General features: G+C 49.4%; 1 protein-coding gene across 5 annotated transcripts in view; it reads left to right on the plus strand.

The window, feature by feature from the left end:
• Window positions 1–24217, plus strand: part of TBL1X (transducin beta like 1X-linked) — a 266324-nt gene that overhangs the window by 96975 nt on the left and 145132 nt on the right. For all 5 annotated transcript variants that reach the window (XM_018043751.1, XM_018043752.1, XM_018043750.1 and 2 more), the window contains exon 2: window positions 5392–5465. The gene's annotated coding sequence lies outside the window, so the exon portion shown is untranslated. The remainder of the gene's footprint in view (window positions 1–5391; window positions 5466–24217) is intronic.

A 24217-nucleotide genomic window follows, 5' to 3' on the forward strand; every position in this document is an offset into this window, starting at 1 on the left:
CCTGAGACAGTGTCACGGGTATGTACCCAATACCACCGTGTGTCACCTGGGTAGCTCAGCTGGTAAGGAATCTGCCTGCAGTGCGGGAGAGCTCAGTTCGATTCCTGGACCAGGAAGATCCCCTGGAGAAGGGAAAGGCTACCCACTCCAGTATTCTGGCCTGGAGAATCCCACTGGACTGTACAAGTCCATGGGGTCGGCAGAGAGTCAGACACGGCTGAGCGACTTTCACTTTGCACTTTCACGGGTAAAATAACTAGCTCCTGGGAAGCTGCCTGTATAGCACGAGGAAGCCCAGCTCTCTGATCTGTGATGACCTAGAGGGTTGGGGTGGGGTAGGGGGATGAGAAGGAGGTTCAAGAGGGGAGGGACATACTTGTACATAGGGTTGAATCACATTGTTGTACAGCAGAAAGTAACACAGCGTTGTAAAGCAATTATCCTCCAACTAAAAGTAAATTTAAAAAAATCTAATATGGACTGAATCATCCGAATATATAAAAAGCACTGGGCGGTACCGATAGTGCAGGAAACGACAGCTTCATCATACAGAACCTGAACTCTGCAAGTAGGTGGCAAATGAAGTGGGTCGAATTCTCTGGCATCGAGACCCCTCCCGCCGGAATGTGTCTTAGCTGCTGGGGCTCGGCTGGGTTAATTCCGGGCTCTCTTAAAAAAAGAAGAGGACTCGGGAGGAAACTGCAGCTCCTGTGTCATGCTCTGTGGTTTCGGGAAACATATTTTAGATTTTTTCGCATTTTTTTTTTTCCCCATGATTGTACAACTTGAGTTTCTCCAGGGTGAACATGTTAATCATTATGGCAACTTCAGAGGAGGGGAAAAAAATGGCCTTGGATGCATTTCTCTGCTCAGGTGGCTGTGGAACACACATGAATTCCTCTTCACAGCCGTCTGTCGCCCACCCCCTGCCCTCCCCACCAAGTCCTCCCAAAGCAATCCCTTTGCAAATCCTCAGCTCCCTGCAAGGTGTTTTCCCTTAGAATTTACCAAGGAAGTCAACGGGAAAATGGTTCCTCCGATTTTCCTTTTTGATGTGGGTGAAACCTCATAAATAATTTAATACCCTCATTTCACAGCTGAGGCGTCTCTGGTCCGGAGAGAGTTTCTTATAATTAATTAGGAGCAAAGTGAGGCTTGTAAATCTGTTTCTCTCTTTTTTTTAACTTTTTCATTTTCTTTTTTTTTACCTGAGTGTATGTGCATAGTAGTTTGGTGGAAGGAAGACAGAATGGAGCAGGGGAGTGGATCGTGCATGGGGCACCTCTTGCCAGCCCTTTGATAGAGTTATCCCTTGGTCTGCATGGGGATCCAACCAGTCCACCCTAAAGGAGATCAGTCCTGGGTGTTCATTGGAAGGACTGATGCTGGAGCTGAAACTCCAATATTTTGGCCCCTTGTTGTGAAGAGCTGACTCATTTGAAAAGACCCTGATGTTGGGAAGGGTTGAGGGCAGGAGGAGAAGGGGACGACAGGATGAGATGGTTGGACGGCATCACCGACTCAATGGACATGAGTTTGGGTAAACTCCGGGAGTTGGTGATGGACAGCAGACCTGGTGTGCTGCGGTTCATGGGGTCGCAAAGAGTCGGACACGACTGAGTAATTGAACTGGAACTGGTAGAGTTAAAGGGTTCTGAGCACTATCTGCCAAGAGGGTGGGCCCTTCCTTGTAAGCTTAGACAACACGTGGTGGGGGCGTGGGTAAAAAAAGAGCAAGACTGGAAGTTCATGAGGTGCCCTTTAATCCCAGTTCCTGGTGGTCCAGATGTGTTCCTTCGAGGGGTAGGGGGATTCGGGATGGTTTAAGAGCAAGTCAGAAAACAGCTTGGCTGTGGTCCTCTGCTGAAGCTCCAATACTTTGGCCACACGATGCAAAGAACTGACTCATCGGAAAAGCCCCTGATGCTGGGAAAGATGGAAGGCGGGAGGAGAAGGGACAACAGGATGAGATGCTTGGATGGCCTCACCAGCTCAGTGGACAGGAGCTTGAGCAAGCTCCGGGAGTTGGTGATGGGCAGGGAAGCCTGGCGTGTTGCAGTCCATGGGGTCTGCAGAGTCGGACACGACTGAGCGACTGAACTGAACTGGTCCCCTGGTCTCCGGGCTCTGGTCGTTGGGCGGCCCTGGAGCCCGCATGCACCACCACTAGCAGCTGTTCTTACGCTGGGCGGCCCCAGGACTGAGGTTGGTCTATGCTGATCGGGCGGTGGGGGAGAGGGGTCTCTTTCCTGTGCGCTGTGGGGCTCCCCTTTCTCCCCCACCAACCAGCCCTCCCGTACTCTGCTGTCAGCATCCTCTTTTCCGAGCACCCGCCCAGAACATTTTGGCAAACTTTCATGCCCTCTGCTTGCGCCCACCCGTTGACCTCCAGTACCGCTCACGTGTGGCAGCCGCTTTACCTTCCTCTTCACCTGACTTCTTGCAGCAAGGGATGCTGCCACCTCCGTGAAGTCTTCCTGGGTTTCTTCCGTGCAGGGAGCAGATGCAGAGAAGACGGCGTGTGTTCGTCCTTGTCATCCTATCAGCCACGGGCCCCGCTCGAGTCCTCCTTCTCGGCGGCAGTTACTTGCTAGTCTTCCTCTGGTAATCTGAGTGGCGGCTGTCACTAGAAGCCAGGAACGCCGCACTGTCTGGGGTTTTCATCCCACATGGCTGTGCTCTTGTTTCTCTGTCTCCCTGGCCAGGTCCTCCTCCTCTGGGTTCAGTGGTGGCCTTTACATTTATAGAAATACCGTCGAATCTATTACTTGTCAGATTCTTTCCCATGGTAGGTTATGAGAAAGATACTGTAATTCCCCGTGCTGTGCAATTTAGTTGGGTTTCCATTTTATCTGTATTCATAGTAGTGTGTATATCTTAATCCCAAATTCCTCGTTTATCCCAGCCCTTCTTCCCCCTTTAGTAAGGATCAGTTTGTTTGCTGTGTCTGAGTCTGTTTCTGTTTTGTAAAGAAGTTCCTTTGTAGCATTTATCTGTCTCTTTTTAAAATTGTTTATTAATTTTCTGTGCTGCACAGCTTGTGAGATCTTAGTTTGCCCCCTGACCAGGCATTGATTTGGGGTCCTGGGCAGTAAGAGGTCAGAGCACTAACCACTAGACGGCCAGGGTATTAAATTTATTTTTGGACTCCACATATAAGTGATGTCATGTGATATCACTTAACTTCAGTTGTGTCTGACTCTCTGCGACCCCATGGACTGTAGCCTACCAGGCTCCTCTGTCCGTGGGATTCTCCAGGCAGGGATACTGGTATGTATGGCCATGCCCTCCTCCAAGGGGATCTTCCCGACCCAGGGACGCAACCCAGGTCTCTTGCGTCTCCTGCAGGCAGATTCCTTACCCCTGGCGCCCCTTGGGAGGCCTTAGCAGATTCTTTACCCCTGGCGCCACTTGGGAAGCCTTAGCAGATTCCTTACCCCTCAGCGTCCTCTCACACCGGGCGCAGCCCCCCGTCCCCACGCCAGAGCATGCTTGCGTGCCTGCTGAGTTGCTTCGATTGTGTCCGATTCTTTGCGACCCCATGGGCTGTAGCCCGCTGGGCTCCTCTGTCCGTGGGATCTCTCCAGGCGAGAATGCTGGAGCGGGTTGCCGTGCCCTGCTGGGATCTCTCCAGGCGAGAGTGCTGGAGCGGGTTGCCGTGCCCTGCTGGGATCTCTCCAGGCGAGAATGCTGGAGCGGGTTGCCGTGCCCTGCTGGGATCTCTCCAGGCGAGAATGCTGGAGCGGGTTGCCGTGCCCTGCTGGGATCTCTCCAGGCGAGCATGCTGGAGCGGGTTGCCGTGCCCTGCTGGGATCTCTCCAGGCGAGAATGCTGGAGCGGGTTGCCGTGCCCTGCTGGGATCTCTCCAGGCGAGAATGCTGGAGCGGGTTGCCGTGCCCTCCTGGGATCTCTCCAGGCGAGCATGCTGGAGCGGGTTGCCGTGTCCGCCCCCAGGGCATGCTCCGACCCAGGGACCGATTCTGCATCTCTGAGCGTCCAGTGCATTGGCAGGTGGCTTTACCACGAGCGCCACCTGGGGAGCCCACCGCGTCGAGTGACCTGGTCCCCATACCAGTGCTGCTGAGGGGGGAAATCCCACCCCAGGTGCGTCCCAGCCAGGCCCACAGCTCCAGGGGTCGCGCTTGACGTGAAGTGAAGCGAAGTCACTCACTCATGTCTGACTCTTTGCGATCCCGTGACCCACCAGGCTCCTCCGTCCATGGGGTTTTGCTGGCAACGATACGGGAGTGGGTTGCCGTTTCTTTCTCCCGGAGATCTTCCCGACCCGGGGATTGAACCCGGGTCTCGTGCATTGTAGGCAGATGCTTTACTGTCTGAGCCACCACGGAAGTCCGTTGGTTACACAGACCTAACTCTGGGAATGTGACTTCTGCCACCGGCTCAGACATGTGCGATCACCTAGTTCAGAATCGCTCAGAGAGTGGGAGAGCCAACAGGGGTTTCAGGAGAAGTTAACACCTTCAAAAGCTTTTGCTCTCTTCCTGCACTCTGACTTCCCAAACATCCCACCTTTTGCTCGAGCTCTGAACCTGGAAAGCATCCTTACTGCTTCTGCCCCCAACCCCAGCACACGTGATGTGAACAGCACGGTCGCCGAGCGGCGTTTGCTCTTTCCGCATGGCTGGACGCGGAGTTCTCCGTGAGAATGTGCCAAGTTGCATCGAATCGCGCGAGAAATAACCTGTGTTTTTCATTTAGTGTGTTTTAGGGTGCTTAGAGAACAGTGAGAGCTGGCGAGATGCTCTAGCTGGCTTAGATGACCGCTCTTTGAATCTCTTACTTCTGGAGCATTGTGGAATGTGCAGAGATGAGTGAGATGTGTCTCGTGTTTTGGGGTGATTGGAATGTCTAGTGAGGTGATCATAACTAGTTTGAGATTGAGAGTTTTGAACAGATTTCGTGTGAACAGGCTCACTGTACGCACAGAGATAAAAGACTGAATTTCACCGACGGTGGTTGTCCACCATCTGACACTGTCAGTGTTTCTGCTTCCTAAGAACCCCCTGCTTCAGAAATCTGCGTTAAGTCTTTGAACGGTCGAGAATGTAGTTGAGATGTTTTTGTTGAGTTTTTTTGTTTTTGAATGGCTACAAGGGAGATCTGGCAATTTTTATTGAGTTCACCAGGATCTATTTTCCAGATTCCATTGTAATATTTACTGCATTAGGAAAAATACGTTAAAAAATACTCGGTGTGATAAAATGCAATTTATTGTTGCTTAGTCACTAACTTGTGTCCAACTCTTTTGAGACCCCAGGGGCTGTAACCCACCAGGCTCTTCTGTCCGTGGGGTTTCCCAAGCAAGAGTACTGGAGTGGGTTTCATTGACTTCTTTTTTTGGCCTGATTTTGGATGTATTTTTGTTGACAGGTAACTGAAGACAGAAAACAGGCCTAAAATTAAACCCCAGAAGGAAGACGAGATTTGCCTACATTTGTCTCTGAGTAAGTAAAATTGTAAAATGGATTTGTTTCTTATTCTATAATGAAGTATCCTGTCAACTGGTGCATGTTTTAAAAAAAAATTTACTATTACTTATTGGCTGTATGTACCAGAAACAGTAATTTCTCAAGATGTCTTGTAATAGTTGATTTGGTAACCAAAACATGCTGTGTATCTGTCTGTGTTGGCACTTCGTAATAAACTCCTGTTTCACAGCGCGTTTGGAAAGTCAGAAATTTTAGGAAAGAGAGATGGAGATGGTTATTTCTTTCATGGTCTCACATTCCCGTGAACGTTTCAGGCACTTATTTTCCCTTGGATGGCTGATTTATGAGAAACAGAGGTGGTTGTGTTTTTTGTTTTGTTTTGTTTTGTTTTTTTGATGCTTGTCTTTTATGTGTTTGGAAACGACAGACCTCCACAGCCTAGTTTGTGGTCCAGACAGAACGTAGCATAAACACCTTGCTGGACAGCATCGTGAGGCCACGTGGCCTCTGCTGGGGGCCCCTGGGGAGGTGTTTTCCTTCCATCTGAGCCCCACGTGGACTGTTGTGAGAGCACAGAGAACCCAGGCAGGGTTCCTAGGACAGGGACCTCTGGGGTCTGGAGCCATCATCTTGACAGCTATATTTCACCCAGCTTGCAGCAAGGCCTGGGTCTCACCCAGATCAAGAACTTCCTTTTCAAGACCCCCGCTTTTATGAAAGTCATCTGTTTCTGGGGTTGACCGTTCTCTCAATCTCTTAACTTCTGGAGCGTTTTGGAATGTGCGGAGATTAAGTGAGATGTGTCTCGTGTTTTTGGGGAAGGCGTTACAGGTCCTAGAAAGCCGTGGCCTGGATGGGTGTCCCATGGACGGTGCAGGCGTCTCCTGCTGTGGGAATTCCCAGGAAGGATCTACTAACGTGCCTTGCAGCCGCTGAGGAAGGCTGGATCTTCGTCTTGAAGGGGAGACTTGGGCTGGCTTTGGTGGCGCTTGGGATCTCAATGCATAGTGAAGATATGCGTTCTAGATGGTGGACTCTATGGGCAAAGGCGTGGAACGAACAATAAGAGAGAGGATTTTTTTTTAAAGGGAAAAGCTGATAAGCCAGCCTGGTGGAATGCAAGGGAGTGATGGGGGTTTTTGTTGTTCAGTCGCTCAGTTGTGTCCGACCCTTTGCAGTCCCATGGGCTGCAGCACGCCAGGCTTCCCTAAGGAAAAGGCAAGGACCCTGATGTTAACCCTGCCTGCACAGTGCCCAAAGGAGTCTGATTCTGATTCTCTTAGCATCAGAGTGGCTATCTCCATTTACCTAGACACGCCTGGGGTCGCATACCCATCAGTAACAGATGGGCATGTGTAATTTGAAACAGTATCATAGGTGACCTTTTCAACCAACCACCCCCAGCCCCCTGGGGTGAAGAAATAACAGTATATCATGGCAAGATACGTACATAACAACTCGTCTGCCAGACATGGCCGTATTGTGTTAACGACTTCATTGCGTTGTTATTCACATAGTGGACAATTCACTCATTCAGAGTGTACGCTTCGGTGATTTTTAGAATGTTCACAGAGCTCCGCAACCATCACTGCAGCTGATTCTAAATCATTTCCTCGCTGCCCAAAGGACCCCATGGACCCATGAGAACTCACTCCTTGTTCAGGCCTCCCCCAGTCCCCAGTCCGCACCCGTCGACGGTCAGCATCTCTGGATTTGTTCATTCTGGATGTTTCGTGTGAATGCAGTCACGCACTGTGTGTGCGCTTTGTGGATGGCTGGTTTTCACTCGGTGGAACGTTTTCAAGGTTCAGCCGTGTTGTTGCATTGGTTTTGATCACCAGACCCCATTCCATTGGATGAATAGCCCACGTTTGGTGTGTCTGTTCATCAGTGAGACGCTGTTACTTTTGACGATTTCTATTTTGAAATAACATCAGACTCACAAGACGTGGCAAAAATAGCTTGTGTGTGTGTGCTCAGGTGCTTCAGTTGTGTCCCACTCGTTGCGACTCCATGAAACGTATAGCGCGCCAGGCTCCTCTGTCCAAGGGATCCTCACTGGAGGGAATTGCCCACACCCTCCTCCAGGGGATCTTCCTGACCCAGGGACCGAACCAGTCTTTTACATCTCCTGCAGTAGTGCCATCCGGGAAACAAAAACAAAAGCAAATTGAGGTCTAGGGTACCCTCCCCCGCCTTCCCTGGTCTTTCGAGAAGATACTATGTTATCAAAAATAGGAACCTGACATCTGCAGCTTTGCACTGATGCGGCCCTGGTCTGCATTTTAGCAGTTTTGGTGTGTGTGTGCGTGCATGCATGTGGACAGTGTGTGAGCTATAATCATATGTGGAGCTTTAAGTAACCCCCACCATAATCCAACACAGAAACCATTCCATTCACACAGGAAAACCCCTGCACGCCCCACTGCATGGCCCCCCTCTGTGGCTCCTGGCAGCCACTGACTTCTCTGGCTCTGTAATTTTGTCCTTTCAAGAATGACTTTTCTGCCATTAGGGTGGTAACATCTGCATGTCTGAGGTTGTTGATTTTTCTCCCTGCAGTCTTGATTCCAGCTTGTGGATGTTTCTCCCCGCAATCTTTATTTCAGCTTGTGCTTCATCCAGTGCGGCATTTCGTGTGATGTTGTTCAGTGGCTTGGTCATGTCCAACTCTTTGAGATCCCATGGACTCCAGGCCTCCCTGTCCTTCACCATCTCCCAGAGCTTGCTCAAACTCATGTCCATCAAGTCGGTGACGCCATCCAACCATCCCGTCTTCTGTCGTCCCCTTCTCCTCTTGCTTTCAATCTTTCCAGCATCAGGGTCTTTTCTAAAGAGTCATTTCTTCGCATCAGGTGGCCAAAGTGTTGGAGGTTCATCTTTAGCATTAGTGTTTCCAGTGGATATTCAGGACTGATCTCCTTCAGAATGGACTGGTTGGATCTCCTTGCAGTCCAAGGGACTCTCAAGAGCCTTCTCCAACACCGCAGTTCGAAAGCATCAGTTCTTCAGCGGTCAACTTTCTTTGTAGTTCAGTTTTCACATCCATACACGACTACTGGAAAAACCATAGCCTCGTCTAGATGGACCTTTGTTGGCAAAGTAATGTCTCTGCTTTTTAATATGCTGTCTAGGTTGGTCACAACTTCGGCTGTACTCTGCATATAAGTTAAATAAGCAGGATGACAATAAACAGCCTTGATGTACTCCTTTCCCAGTTTGGAACTGGTCCGTTGGGGTGAGGTGAGCCTAGTATAAGGGGATGGGTGGCCCGTTCTCACCAACTCTTTTCTGTTCATAAAGTCCTAAAAGGGTTCAAAGGACTGCATTTAGAATTGGCCGTGATGCTGAGACAGGTGATTACCTGGAGCCTGGAGACATTCCCGGTAGAATTGTTGATGGTTAGAACCAGACACTGTAGCAGGGGCAAAACAGCGTGTTCTGTGAATCTCAGCTGGGCGGTCCGCCGTGTTACAGACCAACCCGGTTGCAGGGGTTTTTCGTACTAAGGTATTGCAGGCAGTGGCACGGATTGGGACATGGGTGTTGTTCGGCAGGCTTGGGGTGCCATGGGCTAGATGTAGGCTGTCTTATCAGAAGCCATACAGCATCCAGGTGTCCTGGCAACCATAACTAGTTGATTTGAAGACGTGAATTCCGCATGGATAATGGTGTAGTGCAGTTTCATTTTCTGAGGTCTCCCACTGATGAAAAATGTGTGATGAGGTGCTGTTTGACAGCGTGATTCCGCCCTTGCTTCCAGTCTTCGCTTGAGCTTTATTCAGTGTTCTTTTCATCCAAACAACCTCTGCCTTCTTAAATCCCCGGAACACAGAGGTAGGGCCCCACAGACATGCCTCCCTCCAGCTTTTCAGGGAAAAACCCACTTTCTCTTGAGAAACCACTTCTTTCCTCTCGAACCCACAAAAACCCTTGCTGTTGGCAGGGGCATGCCCTCAACTGATGGATCGGGAGTCTAGTGAGTCTCTTCTTCATGGAACTTGATATAAAAGGACGTTGTGCTGTGCTAATTCAGTCGTGTCCAGCTCTGTGCGACCCCGTGGACTGTAGCCCATGGGCGCCTCTGTCCATGGGGATTCTCCAGGCAAGCATACTGGAGCGGGTCTATTGCCATTCCCTTCTCCAGGGGATCTTCCCAACCCAGGGATCAAACCCATGTTCCTTATGTCTCCTGCATTGGCAGGCTGGTTCTTTACTGCTTAGCACCACCTGGGAAGGTATAAATGGACATTGAGTTCCAATTAATTAAAATTCAAGAATAAGCTCTTGAAATTGGCTGTAGCTTCTGGTTGTAAAATGGCCTGAAGGTGATGGCAGGTTTCTTTCATTTCTGACATCTGTTACTATTTCTGACTCTTACACCAAATCAGTTCAGTTCACTTCAGTCGCTCAGTCGTGCCAGACTCTTCGTGACCCCATGAATCGCAGCACGCCAGGCCTCCCTGTCCATCACCAACTCCCGGAGTTCACTCAGACTCACGTCCATCGAGTCAGGGATGCCATCCAGCCATCTCATCCTCTGTCGTCCCCTTCTCCTCCTGCCCCCAATCCCTCCCAGCATCAGAGTCTTTTCCGGTGAGTCAACTCTTCTCATGAGGTGGCCAAAGTACTGGAGTTTCAGCTTCAGCGTCATTCCCTCCAAAGAAATCCCAGGGCTGATCTTCTTCAGAATGGACTGGTTGGATCTCCTTGCAGTCCAAGGGACTCTCAAGAGTCTTCTCCAACACCACAGTTCAAAAGCATCAATTTTTCGGCGCTCAGCTTTCTTCACAGTCCAACTCTCACATCCATACATGACCACAGGATCAGAGAGTGTTATTTTTCTTAGTGTTACCTTTTGGTAACATGGGAGGTTCCTGAAGATCTCTTTCTTGAGGACAGGGGTTCTCCACTGGGGGCAGTCTTTTAAACCCCCGCCCCCCCCAACCCCGCTGGGACACTTGGCAAAGTCTAGAGACATGTTTGGTTGTCATACATGATTGATTTGATGGGAAGGAGTGATCCTGGCATCTGAGGATGCTGCCAAACACCTCACCATGGATAGGACAGCCTCTCCCACCTTCTCACACACCAAAGAATTATCTGACCCCAAATGGGCTTCCCTGATAGCTCAGTTGGTAAAGAATCCGCCTGCAATGCAGGAGACCCCAGTTCGATTCCTGGATCAGGAAGTTCCCCTGGAGAAGGGAGAGGCTACCCACTCCAGTATTCTTGGGCTTCCCTGGTGGCTCAGCTGCTAAAGAATCTGCCTGCAATGCTGGAGACCTGTGTTTGGTCTCTGGGTTGGGAAGACCCCCTGGAGCAGGGAAAGGCTGCCCACTCCAGGATTCTGGCCTGGAGAATCCCGTGGACTGTACAGCCCATGGGGCCGCAAAGAGTCAGACACGACTGAGCGGCTTTCACTTCCACTTTTAAATGTCGGTAGTATGAGCTTGGCTGGTTTAGGATTTGCCCCGAAACTTGGCATATATTGACTGTTGCCCTTCATCGTGTTTCACAGTAGGTTGGCAACTCTTAGCATTGGCTCTGAAACTCTGTGGTAAGGAGTAATACACTTTGCATCCTCCTGTGATGACTCTGGGGCTTCCCAGGTGGCTCAGTGATAAAGAATCTGCCTGCCAAGCAGGAGATGTGGGATTGATCCCTGACTCAGAAAGATCCCCTAGACAAGAGCATGGCAACCCACTCCAGTATTCTTGCCTGGAGAATCCCATGGACAAGAGAGGAGCCTGGTGGGATATGGTCCATGGGGTCACAGAGTTGGACTCGACTGAGCATGTGTGCACGCACACACGCATGATGACTCCAATATTCAACATGACTGCTGCTGCTGCTGCTGCTGCTGCTAAGTCGCTTCAGTCGTGTCTGACTCCTAGCAACCCCATGGACTGCAGCCTACCAGGCTCTTCCACCCATGGGATTTTCCAGGCAAGAGTACTGGAGTGGGGTGCCATTGCCTTCTCCGACTCAACATGACTATACTTTTACAAATGAATATACTTGGGTTTCTGTTCCTAAATTTTGGTTTTTGTCATAGGAAGAAGTACATTTTTGACAGTGTGATCATTGGATAAATTCATAAGCCCTAGTTGGATTCACTGTGATTTATAGTCTATTAAAAATTTTGCATAATTTTCTTAATGGTCAGTAATAATTCTAAATCTTATTACTTTGAATACTTGTGGGGAGTTCCCTGGTGGTCCAGGTGGTTAGGACTTGGTCCTGTCACTTCCAAGGACACAGGTTTGACCCCTGCTTGGGAAATAGATTCCACAACATGTGCCGTGAGGCCACCACAGGAAAAAAAAAATTGCGAAATCCTGCACGTTCGTACTTTTATGAGACAGCCCTGTGCACAATTAGCAAATTTTTAACGGAATCCTAAGATGAAGTTACAGTCCAGAAAGGTCATGCCTTCACTTAGTGCCTATTTAAGTCGGATTTACAAAGCGTTACGTTTTACAGTGATAAAATATGCGTAACATATAATATACCATGCTAACCATTTTTCCCCAGTGGCTTACAGTTTGATTTCCTGTTTTAACCATTTTTAGATGCATAGTTCACTGCCATCGGGCTTCCCTTGTGGCTCAGCTGGTAAAGAATCCGCCTGCAGTGAGGGAGACCTGGGTTCGATCCCTGGGTTGGGAAGATCCCCTGAAGAAGGGAAAGGCTACGCACTCCAGCGTTCTGATCTGGAGAGTTCTGTGGACTGTATAGTCCATGGGGTCACAAAGAGTCAGGCACGAGTGAGCGACTTTCACTGTCATCAAGTACGCTCACCTTGTTATACAGCCATCACCACTATCCACGTGTAGAACTTTTTCCATCTTTCCAAGCTACCATTACATACGCATTTCAACAACTCTCTGTTCCCCTTCCCCAGCCCCTGGCACCCACGGTTCTGCTTTATATCAATATCTCTGCAGTTGAGACTTCTAAGCACCGCGCATAAATGGAATCACATGAGATTCATCCTTTTGAGCCTGTTTTAGTTGATCCAGTGAAATGTCTTTGCAGTTTAATGATGGGGTAGCTTGTGTTTTCCTTCTTTTGGCGAAATAATGTTCCATCGTGTGTGTGTGTGTGTGTGTGTGCGTGCGTGCGTGCGTGTGCATGTGTGTGTATGTGTGTGATGGTTTGTTTACCCCATGGATGGATAGCTGCAAGGAAGGCCCAACGCAGGCCATGAAATAATACATCAGTTTTGACAAAAGAAATTAAGTGTGTGTGGGGGGTCCCTTTATATCTGGCCTGCGTCCACTCTTTAGACCTAGAAAGCGATTCCAGGAGGCGTGTGGAGTCCATGGTATGGTACTCACACGGAAAAACTCCAGAATCTTCTTTCATACTCTTCCTCAAGTGCCTTAACGCAGTCTTCTGCTGATTTAGGAACTGTCTTCTGAGACGAGCTTCTATTCGTTCATCCCACCTGCCTCGTTCCAGCTGGCCTCCACGGGAGAGAGCCGTAGAAGAAATGTCTGCGTGCGTAGCAGGCGTGTTCAGAACCGGGCCCTGTGCCGGCCGACGTCTCCTGTGCTGTTTTCCAGTGAGATGGCTTCCTCCTGAGCTGTCTTTAAAAATATGCATGGTTGTACTTATTCATTTATTGTTTAACTCTGCTGGGTCTTCCATTGGGCTTCCCTGGTGGCTCAGCTGGTAAGGAATCCTCCTGCACACTGTTTACAATCACCAGGACATGGAAGCAACCTAGATGTCCAGCGGCGGACGAATGGATAAGAAAGCCGTGGTACATATACACAAGGGAACATTCGCCATTAAAAAGAACAGTTCTAAGGAGGTGGATGAAACTGGAGCCTATTATACAGAGCAAAGTAAGTCAGAAAGAAAAACACCAATACAGTATACTAACACTTATATGTGGAAATTAGAAAGACAGTGACGATGACCCTGTACGTGAGACAGCAGAAGAGACAGAGATGTAAAGAACAGACTGTTGGAGTCTGTGGGAGAAGGTGAGGGTGGGATGATCTGAGAGAATAGCATGGAAACATGTATATTAATTATCCTATGTGAAACAGATCGCCAGTCCAGGTTCGTTGCATGAGACAGGGTGCTCAGGGCTGGTGCAGTGGGATGACCCTGAGGGATGGGATGGGGAAGGGGGTGTGGGGAGGGTCAGGATGGGGAACACATGTACATCCGTGGCAGATTCATGTCAATGTATGGCAAAAGCCACCACAGTATTGTAAAGTAAGTAGCCTCCAATTAAAGAAAAAAGAAATACAAAAAGGTGATAATACCAAAAAAACAAAAAAGGAATCCGCCTGCAGTGTGGGGGCCCTGGGTTCGATCCCTGGGTTGGGAAGGTCCTCGTGGGGGCAGGGCGGCTCACTCCAGCACCGCTGCTGGGCGTGCCTTCTAGCTGCAGAGGTCGGGGCCTCCTTTCTGTAAAGCTGCAGTGCACAAGCCTGTCACTGCGGTGACTTCTGTTGGTGTGAGCTCAGTCAGTCCCTAGAGTGTTGAGGCTTCAGTAGTTTTGGAGCACTGGCTCTCAGCGGCACGGGCTTCAGAAGTTGGGGCGCACACTCTTAGATGGTCCATGACGTATGGGATCTTCCCAGGGCCAGGGGTCAAACCCATGTCTCCAGCATTGGCAGGCGGATTCTTCACCACTGAGCCACCAGGGAAACCACCTCCTTAGCAGTTGACCGCAGCCCCAAAGAGGGCTGGGTGAATGTCCCCCATCTGCCTGCCCCCTGACTCTGCCTTCCTGTCACCACCTGCTTTGCCTTCTCTGCGAAACTGTCAACTCCGGCGCTGTGTGTATACACTTTTGAGACACTTTGCAATCAATGTGATGAAGTGTTTATGTGAAAGGGTTCTTGACGATTCCTAAACGGGTCTATAACTCAAGCATCATCTCCAAAAAAAAGAAAAAAATCAGTGCTCTATATTGGGATCTGATTTTGTCCTGACACGGTTATTGCAATACTAAAATCCTCAAGCAGTTGCTACTTGCTGGCGGGGTACACAGCAATGTCTTTCAGCTTGGATGAGGTTAGAACTTCACACAGAGCGGTTGCAATGAGTTTCTTTTGACACTTGGTTGCCGAGTGGGAACCCAGAATGGATGTTGAGGTTATCTGTTCGTCTGTCACAGGTAAGGAGGGCATTTGAGTGTTGCATGCCAGGATTGGAGCAGGATACGGGTTTGCCAGGGGTGCCACACAGATATTTGATCTGAGTTTTGGTTTGGGGTGGAAATTGTAGGGTGCAGAGTTGGAGTCTTGACAGAAGTGCACTGGAATAGTTGAAAATCTGTTAAACAATTTATATTCTTTCTGGCAAGTTACCTTGCTCAATGAAGTGCTCTGGTAGGATCTTTGGGTCTTTTAAAATACACAGCTACCTTTTACTTTTATTTTTTTCAAAGTAAATAAGGCGTTGCGGTCGACTTTTTATTTTTGTAAACCTGAAGTAAAGCTTCATCGGTAAGGTAGATCCTCACTGCTGTGGAATTTTCTGGTTTACGTGACTGATTAATTTGAAGCATGATTCACAGTTTAACATAGTTTCTGTGTTAAATTAATGACATTATTGGGTTCGCATTTTGTCTTTATTTTAGTGTTGCTGATTAATTTTAAGTGTGATTCACATTTTGGCCTACACTTTCTTTGTTAAATTAATTCCATTATTGGGTACTTTATTCTTTGGTTTACAGACCTTCTAATTGGAGGCATTGCATTTCAGAGTGATAAAGGGCTGGGTATTTCCTGACCTTTAAAATTTTTTCCACCCACTTTAAAGACATTTTTCTGTGTGGCCACATAGTATCTGGTTTACAAAATATCAGTTCAGTTCAGTCGCTCAGTCATGTCTGACTCTTTGTGACTCCATGGACCGTAGCACGCCAGCCCTCCCTGTCCATCACCAACTCCCAGAGCTTGCTCAAACTTGCGTCCATCGAGTTGGTGATGCCATCCAACCATCTCATTCTCTATTGTTACCTTCTCCCGCCTTCAATCTTTCCCAGCATCAGGGTCTTTTCCATTGAGTCAGTTCTTTGCATCAGGTGGCCAAAGTATTGGAGTTTCAGCTTCAGCATCAGTCTTTCCAGTGAATATTCAGGACTGATTTCCTTTAAGATTGACTGGTTGGATCTCCTTGCAGTCCACGGGACTCTCAAGAGTCTTCTCCAACGCCACAGTTCAAGAGCATCAATTCTTTGGTGCTCAGCTTTATGGTCCCACTGTGACATCCATACATGACTGTTGGAAAAACCATAGTTTAGACTAGATGGACCTTTGTCAGCAAGGTAATATCTCTGCTTTTCAATACGCTGTCTAGGATGGTCATAGCTTTTTTTTCAAGGAGCAAGCGTCTTTTCAATTTCATGGCTGCAGTCACCATCTGCAGTGATTTTGGAGCCCAAGAAAATAAAGTCGGCCACTGTTTCCATTGCTTCCCCATCTATTTGCCATGAAGTGGTAGGACTGGACGCCATGATCTTCGTTTTTTGAACATTGAGTTTTAAGCCAAAATATACATTCCTCTAAAACACAGAAGTTAAGCTGCAGATATGTTTTCAACCGAGTCTTTTCACAGTGTTTACTTACATTGAATACTGCCACTTTGCGTTCTGGAGCTGTTTGTCTTTGCCTAGCCTAGGATATAGGTAGAATATTAATTTCATGTGAAACTCAAGATAAGCCGGGAGCAGATGGATTTGTGGCTCTCGAAACCTGTGAACTCTGCCGCGACGGAGAGTTCTTGAATACAAATCAAGAAATTCTGGACTGTGGCTAGCTGGGGCTGGCGTGACCTGATTTGCCACAAAATACATCATCCTGCCGGAGATTCATTTCCTGCGATGCGCTTCCTCGGCTTTGGTCCCGACTCTCTGATGCTGCTGTGCTGGACTCCCTTTGAGAGAATGAGATAGCTCCTTCACGTAGGAGCCCCGGGCGTGGGGATCAGGCTTGCTCCATAACCCCTGGGGGGCATTCTGGGTCCCAGGGGCTGCAGTGTGGGGATCAGGCTTGCTCCATAACCCCTGGGGGGCATTCCGGGTCCCAGGGGCTGCAGCGTGGGGATCACGTGTGTTCACTCACTGGAGGTTGAGGAGCGTCTGCACCCCAGGCTCTTTGTAGCCACGTAGGGTGCAGAAGGGACTTCCCAGGTGGGTCGGTGGTAAAGAACCCGCCTGCCAATACAGGAGACGGGGGTTCGATCCCTGGGTCAGGAAGATTCCCCTGGAGGAGGAAATGGCAGCCCACTCCAGGGTTCTTGCCTGGAGAGGCCTACAGACGGAGGAGCCTGGCGGGGCTACAGTCCAGGGGATCGCAAAAGAGTGGAACACGAATGAGCAGCAAGAACAGGTTACTCGCGTAGCTGTACAGTTATTGCCACAATTTAATTTTAGAGTATTTTCAGTACCCCCCCCCCAAAGAAACTCCATGCCCCAGAGCCGCCACTCCCTACTTTTTTCTTGCTCTCCTCAGCATCCCCTGCAGCTGAAGACCTGTTGTGTATGTCTGTGGATTTGTCTGTATTGGGCGTTTCCCGTAAATCATATGTTATATGGCCTCTCGTGACTTGGTTTCTCTCACTTCTCACAGTGTTTTCAAGATTCACATATGTCGTAGGCTGTGTCCATGGCTTCCTTCCTTCTTATAGCCAGATACTACTATTTCCTGGTTCAGTTCAGTCGCTCGGTCGTGTCTGACTCTTTGTGACCCCATGGACCACAGCACGCCACGCCTCCCTGTCCATCACCAACTCCCAGAGCTTACTCAAACTCATGCCCACTGAGTCGGTGATGCCATCCAACCATCCCATCCTCTGTCGTCCCCTTCTCCTCCTGCCCTCAATCTTTCCCAGCATCGGTCTTTTCCGATGAGTCAGCTCTTCGCATCAGGTGGCCAGAGGATTGGATCTTCAGCTTCAACATAAGTCCTTCCAATGAACATGGTAGGGACAGACTGTGTCTTCTCCATCCATGCATCAGTTCATGGACACGGGTTGTTTCCGCTGTTTGACGACGTCAGTCACGCTGCTGTGAACGTTCCAGTCCTGGATGTGATGTGGATGTGTGCTATGTGAGATTGCTATGGCCCAGTGAACCGCTGGCTGCCAAATTGATAAAGGGGTGGTCTTTAAAATGTGCACACACACACACACACACACAATGTGTGGAAGTGCATTCAAAAAAATTATATATATATAATCTTATATACATACGGTTTATGTTTATATCATTGCAGAGATCAGGGGCTGCTTCAGTTCTGATGTTCAGGCTTCTCATTTCGGGGGGCTTCTGTTGTTTTGGAGGATGGGTTCCAGGCATGTGCACTTCAGTAGCAGCTGCGGCCACGTGGGCTCAGCTGCTCTATGAGGGGTGGGTTCTTGCTGGACCAGGGATCAAACCCAGGTTCCCAGTCCTGGCCTGGTCCTTCCATACAGTAGAGACGGCTGCAGCCCCGTCTTCCAGAGGAAGAGAAGGTGCTTGTTTGCCGGGTCAAGCCAGGCGTCCACCCTCCATGTGGCTTCTCCACAAGGTGCCAGACTTCGGAGGGTGAAGTTTGTTGGATCAGCCTCTGAGTGTTTCCTGGTTGAGTGAGAGAAGCCATCAATGCCTCCACGCTGTTCACCGCTTTCTCTCAATTTGAATTATGGGAAACCCAACCCCGTCCACCAGCTTTTAGGGAGATGGTCAGGGGACCTGGCTGTGTCCTCCTCACTTCCTGTTTGTTTTCTTACGGTCCAGGATCATCAGGCTCTGGAAAGGGCCTTTCTTGCCAACCAGCCTTGACAAAGGTTGTTTAGTTTCTAAGTCACGTCCAGCTCTTTTGCAACGCCGTGGGCTGCAGCCTGCCAGGCTCCTCTCTTTCCGTGGGGATTCTTCAGGCAAGAATCCTGGAGTGGGTTGCCATGCCCGCCTCCTCGGGGAATCTTCCCGACCCGGGGACTGAACCCGCGTCTTCTGCCTTGGCAGGCTGCTTCTTTACCACTGAACCACCTGGGAAGAAGCCCCGGGGTATTGGCAGTATCGGGGCCCCAGATCCTCCGGGTAAAACTGCAGAGGAAGGTCACTGCTTGCTAAGGCTGCGATGAGATGCTTAAGACTCTTTGCTGAGTACAGTAAACCTTCCCCACCCGCCCGCCACCCACATACCCCAAGTGGAGGTGGTAACCCGCCCCCCTGGCTTCCCTGCACCCTCGTCTCCAAAGGAAAATGCTTCAGTGGGAGGTGGGTCTGGAGCTGACAACGATGGGGTGTCACAAGTAATGCCCTACACCTGTGAGCGTCGAAGCCCAGCAGTATGTCACGCCCAGCTGCAGGATAGAACAGAAGGGAGCCCTGGAAATGCTGGGCTGAAAAGGACTCTGTTGGTGGTGTCAAACAAGCGATGTCCTGTGTCCTCCGTGGTTCCCCCGCGGCAGGATACGCGGGCGTGTTTGGCACTGAGACCGACCTGGCAAGCAAGGCGGCCTTGGTGGGGGAGGTGGCGGGAAACTGAATCGGCCATTTCTTTGAAGGATACTGCAAATTGTTGCAGCCTCTGGCGTCCCAAGGAAGCTTGGGACAGCTTGCCAGACAGATAGCAGGGATAATAAATAACAGAAAGAAGAAAAAAAGAAAAGAAACTACGATGCTTTCTTTCCCGTGAAAGTCATTTTTATCCTGTTTGCAAAAAAAACCGTAGATTTCGGTGGGGGGCAGCTGTGTTAGCAATGTACCGAAGACGGTTATCCTAGGAGTTAGATTGAAATCATTCACAGAAATAAGCTCTCTGGCAAACTGGAAACCCCGGGGAGGGGGGGTGGATTTTGCATCTTTATTTAATGTAAAAATTCCTCGAAGCAAAGACAGGCAGGCATTATGTTGTGGTTCCAAGTAGTTTATTGGTTTTTTAAATTTAATTTTCCCTTAAATATTTGTGAATGTGTGAATTACTCTGTGTGCCAACTGTGGAAAATAAAGCCACAGAGAGACGGGAGGAGGGAGGTGTCAGATAAATTCCTCTTCAGCAGAGAATTGAAGAGTACTGTTATAACAGAATCTGTCTGCACAACAACGTGATGCAAGAAAGCTGTAACAGATTAGAAACTTGCAAATGTGTGTCCACCATCGGGGCCTTGGGAAGCCCTCCCAGGCATCGTTGCAAGCTCCTGTCTGAAATTTTTGCTGTCATGGGGCTTTAGGACCCCTGCCTTTGGGGTGGCAAAGAAGGCACAACCTTATTTTTAGCCTCTTATAGGGAATGCCCTTGACCTGTCTTGTGTCAATGCTTACTGACAGAATTGGAAATTGGAGCCAGAATAATTAGATTGACTTGCCACACTTCACGTGTGAGCTGAGAAAGGAGTTGAACGCACACCCTGTTTGCTCTTGCAGGGACTGAGGGAGGAAATGACTGGGAGATGATCCAGCTGGTTGTTGCCTTCCGTTATTTGCATGGAGTTGCAGCTGGGGATTCCAGATCCCCATACAGCCACGCCCGGGGTGGGTGGGGGTGAGTTCTTTGTTTTCCTGAGCCCCAAGGGAGACAGAGACACATACTGACATGAAGAGAAGCCAGAAGCAAGCATCGTGGGGCTGGAGCTGGTTTAAACCCTGCCCCGTCTCTGCACATCAGCTCTGTGATTCTTCTTTCCCTGGAAGACAGCAAGAGATGGAGTGCACAGCCACTCTGCACGCTGGGTGTGAGCTCTCTTCAGCCACTGGGAGTGGCACAAAGTCGAGCAAGGGAACAGGGGAAGGTGGAGATGACCAGGAGAACCTTTTTCATGGGTTCGTGAAAGTAAAGGGAGCCACGCTGGTACCAGCTTTTTTTTTTTTTTCATTTTTTGACTGCACCGCCAGGGAGTTCCTTGGTACCAGTGTTGATACAGGATGAGATGGTTGGATGGCAGCACCGACTTGATGGACAGCAGTTTGAGCAAGCCGTGAGAGTTGGATGGACAGGGAGGCCTGGCGTGCCACAGTCAGTGGGGTCGCAGAGAGTCAGACACAACTGAGCGACTGAACCGCAACAGGCTGAGCAGCGCTTTGCTGATGTTCCCATGGTAACCTGATTCCCAAGTTGGTAGTTTTAGCAAGGGTCATGTGTCTGACATGATGATTCCTTTACTTAGTTCTGTTCGAGTGCTATGAGCCTAGCGCCTGGGAACAGGAATTCCTGTGTGTGTGCGTGCGTGCGTGCGCACGCGCGTGTCCTAAGCCGCTCAGTCTTGTCTGACTCTTTGTGACATCCTGGACTGTAGCTGACCAGTCTCCTCTGTCCGTGGGATTCTCCAGGCAAGAATCCAAATAAATAAATATCGAGTGGATATTTACTTACAAGCATGTAATAGATGGAGTTGGCTCAGACTTGGTCATATCTGGGATAGGTGTGAAGGGGAGGGAAACAATCTTAAGGAGTTCGCTTGTTATCAAGTGGTTGGTCTAATATCAAGCACTATATATTTATATTTATGAATGCATGTATTTATAAACATAATGTAAATATGTTATTATATTATATATTATATTTATGTTATAGTTACTATTTATTATAATATAATATATACTATTAATATCTATTAATACATACAATAATATCTATACTATATAATTTAATTAATATAATAGAAATATAATTAATATATAAGTACAGAACATATATTAATATCTATGTACAACTTATATACTATATTAATTATTGTATCATATGTTAACATGTATTATAATATATGCTAATATATTAATATATTAATAATACATAATATAATTGATATATTAACAATATAAATACAGTGTAAATGTGTCTTTATTTGGCTGCACCACCTCTCAGCTGCAACACCCAGGATCTTTAGTTATGGCACGCGGGACCTCTTAGCTGTAGCATGTAGGATCCATCTCCCCAACCCAGGATCGAACGCACCTGCCTCCTTGCCTGTCCACTGGGGCCACAGAGCCCCAGCCACAGGACCCCGCCCCACCTAGGAAGTCCCGAGAATTCTTAATTTTTATCCAGTGCACCTAGGTCCTTTGTTCTTGTGATACTAAATATGTGAATTAAGCATTACAGGAAGATGAGGTTTATGAATCGAAGGTATTTGCAAAAAAGTCAAGTGGATGACGGCTGCCCCTGTGTGATGGCCGTTCTAATGACTGGGATTCCCATGGCTTTGCTGCTGTTTCTGTGTGAAAGAAGGTAGTGAGTAAGATCGGATATTGAAGTGGATAGCATTGGTTAGGAAGAGGGCATGGCAACCCACTGCAGTATTCTTGCCTGGAGAATCCCCATGGACAGAGGAGCCTGGCGGGATACGGTCCATGGCGGGTCGCAAAGAGTCGGACACGAATGAGCAACTGATCACGCAGCGCAGCATCGGTCGTGGATGGTGGGACAGAACGTTGCAACTATAGTTTAGGTGCTGTATGTCTGCTGACATCTGACACGTATACTCTTAGCTTGTTAACATAAGCTTGGAGAGTTGGGGGGATGAACCCCCCCCAACCCAGCTCATGATGAGGTTTGGAGGGCTTATGGGGGAAAATAGTCATGGAAAAGGGTGGTTGAGGGCAGGAACCACCTGGCAGGGAAGACCCAGTATGGATCCTGGAGATGGAGCCACCGTTTCTTGGGCTCTGCCATCCCAGCTAGCGAGGGCTCCTGTTCACTCTGTGTGCCCTTCAGCAAAATCTCTGAGGTTTAAGCCTCACTTGTGGTGCCCTGCAGAAGAATGATATCTTTGCCTTCGTGTGCACATTAAACGCTGGTGTCCATGGAAGGCACTTAGCACAGTGTCAGGCCTTTCAGCAGCCCCTCGGCCTCTGAGATGTTACGTATCCTCATCATTTTGCAGCAGAAGAGATGCCGGGGTTGCCCAGCCTCCTGTTGGTCTGTCTTCTCTCAGATGCCACGTTTCATGTCCCAGTTCACTGCTCTCCCATGTCCCAGCTGATTTAAGTTCCTTTTTGTTCCTCTTTTGTCGCTTCCTGGGTGGCTCAGCTGCTAAAGAATTCACCTGCAGTGCGGGCGACCTGGGTTCGATCCCTGGGTTGGGAAGGTGCCCCCTGGAGAAGAGAAAAAGGCTACCCACTGCAGTATTCTGACCTGGAGATTTCCATGGACCGTACAGTCCATGGGGTCGCAAAAAGTAGGAGACGACTGAGCGCCTTTCACCCTCACTGTTCAGTTGCTCAGTCATGTGCTAGGGGTGGGGGGTGTTTCCAGTTTAACAATGCCCTTGGCTCAGCTCTGTCCTCTTCCCTCTGTCTTTATCTTGCCTTCTCAAGAAGTTGTTAAGAGTTTTTCATTGCAGATAAGAGGGGTTGACTAATCTGTTTCTGCGTATCCCATCTCGTACCTTTTACAACCCATGTTTGCTGTTTTCTCTTCTGCATAAGAACAGCCATGAAAAAAAAAATCGCTTTCAGCGTGATTTATCACCACCATTTGTAACTGGTTTCTAAATAGGGGTTTTTTTTTTTTTTTTTCCTAATGGTTCTCGGATCATTGCGATGCAATCTACATAAGTACTCTCCACGTGAAGGGGAAAATCAGTGTGTGAGTCTGGAGTGAGGGTGGAGGGGCCTTGGGGGGTGCTTCTGAGCGTCTGGGGCTTTCACAGATCCTGGTGTTTACGTATCGCAGGAAAGTTAGGACGTGACGGCGGTGAAGAATGGCACTGCGGTTCTCCTGTGTTCCGTATGGTAGAGAACTCCGGCCGATTTTCACGCCTGATACAGTGACCGAACAGGAGACGTGATGGCCGGTGAAGGCTCGGCTACCACCCTCCCGAGAACAAGGTGTTCTTCCTGGGTGCATACCTCCCTGGGTCCTGCTTAGCTACCGGAAACCCAGCCTGCTCTGGGGAGCCCGTGGGTGTCTCCTGGGGGTGGACAGCTTAGCCTGGCTCCCTGCACACCCCAACCCCCCAGTGTGTGGAGGCCCCCCGTCAAACCCCACGTCTGCTCATTCAGATCCTGCCTGCCTGTCCAGGGTCTGGGGTGCCGGAGGGAGGGCTGGTGGGTGACAGCGCTCACCTGTTTGGAGTGTCGTCCTGGTTGGATAACCCCCGGGGAAGGCCATTTAGAATCTGGGGGCCTCTTCCAGCCCCCAGTGTCCTCCACTTCCACACGCTGCCCAGATCAAGCCTGGAGAGGTGTGCGGACTGCTGGAGGGGTGGGGTTGATCTGAGGGGGTGGCTTTGTTCTTCCCCCAGCTAGAGGGCTCCCTGACCTTCTCCCCTCACCCTCCCCAGCAGCCTTTGGCCTGGATGCCTGCCAGCATTCACTCCCCAGCCCACACCCAGCTCCGAAGCGTCCCCCAACCTTTTCTTAAGCCCACCATCAACCCTAAGCCAGCCTTTACCTCCCCGCCCCACCCCCACCATCGCCTCCCCTCTCTCCCTGACTTAACACCCCCGCCTGATACTGCCCGAGCTCCCCACTACGGACTACCCCGCCCACCTGAGACCCCAGAGAGGTGCCAACAGGAATTGCTTAGGAAAAGCGAAGTCACTCAGTTGTGTCCGACTTTCTGCGACCCCATGAACTGTAGCCCGCCAGGCTCCTCCGTCCATGGGATTCTCCAGGCCAGAATACTGGGGTGGGTTGCCCCTCCCTTCTCCAAGGGATCTTCCCAACCAAAGGATCAAACCGGGGTCTCCTGCATTATAGACAGATGCTTTACCGTCTGAACCACCAGGGAAGATTTTCTTGGGAAGGACCAGCATTTATAGAGCAGGGTGAACTTGTTTGAGACTCGTTTGAAAGCACCTCCAAGGAT

This window comes from Capra hircus (genome assembly GCF_001704415.2).
Source record: "Capra hircus breed San Clemente chromosome X unlocalized genomic scaffold, ASM170441v1, whole genome shotgun sequence".
In the NCBI taxonomy this organism is placed as follows: Eukaryota; Metazoa; Chordata; class Mammalia; order Artiodactyla; family Bovidae; genus Capra; species Capra hircus.